Raw genomic sequence first — 5000 nt, 5'->3', positions numbered from 1 at the left:
AATTAAATTTATTTTGTATGGCCCAAAATGACAAATTTGCCTCAGAGGGCTTTACAATCTGTGGACATGTGACGTCCTCTGTCCCGGGACCCTCACAGGAAGAACTCCCCCAATATTTAAGTCTTGTGAAAATGTTGCTTCTCGCTGGTCTTTTTGCACCTCTTTGTAGTTTTTGAGAGTCTTTCTGGTCGTCTTTGAGTCTTTTTGCGGTTGTTTCGAGTCCCCTTGTAGTAGTTTTGAGTCTTTGTGGTTGTAATGAGTCTTTGTGGCCAATTTGTGACTTTTTTGGTTGTATTGAGTGTTATTGTTTGTTTTTTCTTGTATATTCTTTGTGGTTGTTTCGAGTGTCTTTATGGACATTTTGAGTCCTTGTGGTTGTTTTGAGTCCTTGTGGCTTTTTTGAGTCTTTGTGGTTGTTTTGAGTCTTTGTGGCCAATTTGTGACTTTTTTGGTTGTATTGAGTGTTATTGTTTGTTTTTTCTTGTGTATTCTTTGCGGTTGTTTCGAGTGTCTTTATGGACGTTTTGAGTCCTTGTGGTTGTTTAGAATCGTTGTGGTTGTTTAGAATCTTTGTGGTTGTTTTGAGTCCTTGTGGTTGTTTTGAGTCTTTGTGGCCATTTTGTGACTCTTTTGGTTGTATTGAGTCTTTTTGTGTGAATCCATGCATTCACAGTGTTCAGAGGACAGTTCTGCCTCGAGGGGGAACTGTTACTCACTTGATCTTCCGGCACTCTGCCTGTGTTCTTCTGTGTACACACTGATAAACAGCCTGCAGAAACAGCACCTCCGGGATTTTTCATTGCCACTTTCATCTGCACCTTTGCAGAAATACCGGATTCAAACAAATTCAGCAGACATTTAAAGAGAAGGCTGTGCAGCATTTGAACATTGATTTTCTTTGGACTGTTTGGTACAGCCCTAGTTTCTGAATGTGTGTGTTTGAAATGAATGAAATGTTAACTGTGCTCCAATAATTCACCTCGTCATTCGGTGTGTGGTTGTTTTGTGTCTCTTTGTGGTCGCTCATGCATTCACTGTGTCCAGGTGACAGTCCGGCCTCAGGGAAATGTTGCTCACTTGATTTTCCTTCACTTCCTGTGTGCTGGTCTGTGTACACACTGATGAAACAGCCCTCCTGGTACTTTCATCTCCACTGGCCTCAAAATCAATTCAGAGATCTTTGTTGTGTTTTCAGCCTTCCTCTTCGTCCTTCACTCTCTCATCTTTTCTGTCTCTTCTTTCGTCTTCATCCTTCACTCTCTGATCTTTACTGTCTCTTCTTTCGTCTTCGTCCATCACTCTCTCATCTTTTCTGTCTCTCAGTCTCTTCTTTCGTCTTCATCCTTCACTCTCTGATCTTTTCTGTCTCTTCTTTCGTCTTCGTCCTTCACTCTCTCATCTTTTCTGTCTCTGTCTCTTCTTTCGTCTTCGTCCATCACTCTCTCATCTTTTCTGTCTCTTCTTTCGTCTTCATCCTTCACTCTCTCATCTTTTCTGTCTCTCAGTCTCTTCTTTTGTCTTCGTCCTTCACTCTCTCATCTTTTCTGTCTCTTTTTTCGTCTTCGTCCATCACTCTCTCATCTTTTCTGTCTGTCTCTTTTTTCATCTTCGTCCTTCACTCTCTCATCTTTTCTGTCTCTTTTTTCATCTTCGTCCATCACTCTCTCATCTTTTCTGTCTCTCAGTCTCTTCTTTCATCTTCGTCCTTCACTCTCTCATCTTCTCTGTCTCTCAGTCTCTTCTTTCGTCTTCGTCCTTCACTCTCTCATCTTTTCTGTCTCTCAGTCTCTTCTTTCATCTTCGTCCATCACTCTCTCATCTTTTCTGTCTCTCAGTCTCTTCTTTCGTCTTCGTCCTTCACTCTCTCATCTTTTCTGTCTCTTTTTTCATCTTCGTCTTTCACTCTCATCTTTTCTGTCTCTGTCTCTTCTTTCGTCTTCATCCTTCACTCTCATCTTTTCTGTCTCTTTTTTCGTCTTCGTCCTTCACTCTCTCATCTTTTCTGTCTCTGTCTCTTCTTTCGTCTTCGTCCATCACTCTCTTCTTTTCTGTCTCTCTGTCTCTTCTTTCGTCTTCGTCCATCACTCTCTCATCTTTTCTGTCCCTCTCTTCCTCTCCCCCTCTTGAACTCTGTTTGACTTTTGGATTATAACACATTTTGTGGTGGAAAGGATAAAAGGCTTACAGAGAGTTTTGAATTGTGCGAATTCAAATTTCATCTAATCGACAGCTGGATTTATTGCACTTTGATATCTCCGTGTTCCTGACGGTAGGACCCGAGGACGGTAGGACCCGAGATTTAAAACATCTTTACAAGCGAGTCTCGGCCAAGTTGGCAGCATTAAAGTTTCACATAAAAAAAGTAAAGAAAAGTTTACTTGTTTCTTTAAAAGACAGATACAAACATAATAGTGCAATTAAAAACATTGCAACGCTAATTATTTATATAAATTATAAATAAAATGGGACCTAGTATGGACCCTTGAGGGACACCGTTTTTTTAATGAATTTTAAAAGCTCTAAAAATCGACCATCACCTTTACGTTGTGCCACTCAAGTCATTTTCAAACCATGGAACAGTTTTGGAAGACTAAAACCAGACTGTACGTCATTAAGAGATACATGATAACACATCTGTTTATTGGGGACTTAAATCTCTTCTAAACGCTTTGCTAAAAATGAAAGTTTAGATTTTGGCCGTTAGTTGTTGGGGTTAGATGGACGAGGAATCCAACATTTCTGCATCTGTGTTCTTGTTGTTGGTCCAATTGAATTAGTCAGAAACAAACCTTCCATCTCAAGAGATTAACACTAAATGTTAACGCTACTAAAATAGAAGCGGTACACGGTTTCATGTCCAGTAGTTGCTGTCGGAGGTGTTGATGCTTTATTCACGGTAGAACAGAGGCGAGAAAAGAAGAGAACATCACAGATTGGCTTCCTGACAGCAGATCAGTTCTCCTTCAATATTCTGCGGTCAAACTGCTGCAGACGCTAAACGATTACCTGCTCACACAAAGTCAGCTGGTCTGGTTAAAGCCGACGATGTGAGATGAAGATCAACTGCAGGTGTCAAAAGGTCCAGCTGTTGAGAGACTTAAATGAGCAATCAACAGAGAAGGAGACCAGGTGTGGACATTGACGAAGTGAAAGCAAAGGGGAGGGGGGGACTGGAGAATTGATGATTGAATGGGAGCGAAGAAAGTCTAGTAGTATGACAGGAAGACAAAGAACTGCTGCTGGTAGAGGAGAGGAGGACAAAGAGAGCAGCAGAAGAAGACAAAGTACGACTCTTGAGTCTCTTTGAGGTCGTTTCAAGTCTTTGTGGTCGTTTTTGAGTCTCTTTGTTGAGTCTTTGTGGTCGTTCTTGAGTCTCTTTGTGGTCGTTTTTTGAGTCTCTTTGTTGAGTCTATGTGGTAGTTCTTGAGTGGCTTTGTGGTTGTTTTTGATTATGTATTTGGTGGTTTTGAGTCTTTGTGGTGGTTTTGAGTCTCTCTGGTCGTTTTGAGTCTTTGTGGTGGTTTTGAGTCTCTCTGGTCGTTTTGAGTCTTTGTGGTCGTTTTGAGTCTCTCTGGTCGTTTTGAGTCTTTGTGGTTGTTTTGAGTCTCTCTGGTCGTTTTGAGTCTTTGTGGTTGTTTTCCAGGGGGTTTCAGTAGAGACGTCTGTCCACTGTGAAACACCTGAACTGCATGAAGACAGTTCAACTTCTTCATCCTCATTGGACGTCCTCTATTATAATAATATTAATAATATTCCACTAGGGCTCAATCAATCCTTTCACCTGTAATTTAAATGTAATGACGATCTTTTCCTTCTTGCGTAATGTTCCAGCTCTGCAGCAGTTTGACAGCCAGTGAGTGTGCTGTGGGTGGTGAAGAGTGACGGGGGAGGAAAAAGGAAAGGTGGTACTTTATATGGAGGAGGTATAAAGGAGAGAATGAGGAGGGGAGGAGGGGAGGAGGGGAGGAGGGGGGGCAGACAGGAGGACAGTGAAACATCTCGAGCTCCTTTCAGACCTGAACCTCCTCACGGTAGTCTGAAGATAATTAAACACATCGGTCTCTCAGATCATTGTAATATATGTATTATATATATATATACGTATATATATATATATATATGTATATATGTATATATATATGTATTATCTTAGTCTCAAGGAAAATATATCTGTTTCATTAACTATGAAACTATGAAAGAGTTTGAAGTTGTTGATATTCAATGAATATCCAGTAAAACTCTCAACACACAGAGTCAAGAGTCCTTAATGTGTCCGATGTTATCGAACAGGAAGCAGGAATGAGTCCTACAATATGGAAATTACTTCCTGTTCCATCGTCTGGAAGTGGATGTGTTGTTTTTTTTAATGTGTTGTTGGATTAATGGCTGAAATAACACAAGATTAAGAGATTTTAACGTAGGTCAGTAAAGAAGCCTCTGGTGAATTGAGATGTTTTAACGTTTCTTAAAGAAAGAGTCTGACTGAGACGACTAAACGGTTCTGTGGAGGCAAAAATACATCATCCTGCAGAACTATTTATTGTTTACAGAGTGGGGGGGGGGGGGGGGGGGGGACAGAGAAGAGAGTAGAAGGAGGAGGAGGGAGGATGAGGGGAGGAGAGGAAGGAAGTAAGGATGGAGGACGGAGAAGAGAGGAGGAGTGAAGGAGGGAGAAAGGAGGATGAGGAGGTGGTTGGAGAAAAGAGGGATGATGAGTGGAGGAGAGAGAGGAGGGATGGGCGAGAGAGAAAGGAGGGGTTGAGGAGAGAAGAGACAGAGGAGGAGAAAGGATGGTTGACGGAGAAGAGAAAAGGGGAGAAAGGAGAGAGGAGGAGGAGGCGAGGTAGAGGAAAGAAGGAAGATGAGTCAAGGAGAGAGTGGGGATGGGGGAGAGGGAGGAGGGGTTGAGGAGAGAGAGAAGAGATGGTGGCGAGAGGACGGAAGGATGGAGAAGGGAGAAAGGAGAGAGAAGGAGGATGAGTAGATTGGATAAAGGACAG

General features: G+C 41.9%; 1 protein-coding gene across 1 annotated transcript in view; it reads left to right on the top strand.

Annotated features, from left to right (window-relative positions):
• Positions 1 to 5000, top strand: part of LOC137880593 (E3 ubiquitin-protein ligase RNF123) — a 107863-nt gene that overhangs the window by 98909 nt on the left and 3954 nt on the right.

Source organism: Cebidichthys violaceus, unplaced genomic scaffold (genome assembly GCF_023349555.1).
Source record: "Cebidichthys violaceus isolate CVI_PGR_0920_01 unplaced genomic scaffold, fCebVio1.0.p SCAF_29, whole genome shotgun sequence".
In the NCBI taxonomy this organism is placed as follows: domain Eukaryota; kingdom Metazoa; phylum Chordata; class Actinopteri; order Perciformes; family Stichaeidae; genus Cebidichthys; species Cebidichthys violaceus.
Note: the sequence above shows the minus strand (reverse complement) of the source record. Positions and strands in the feature narration are given on the sequence as shown.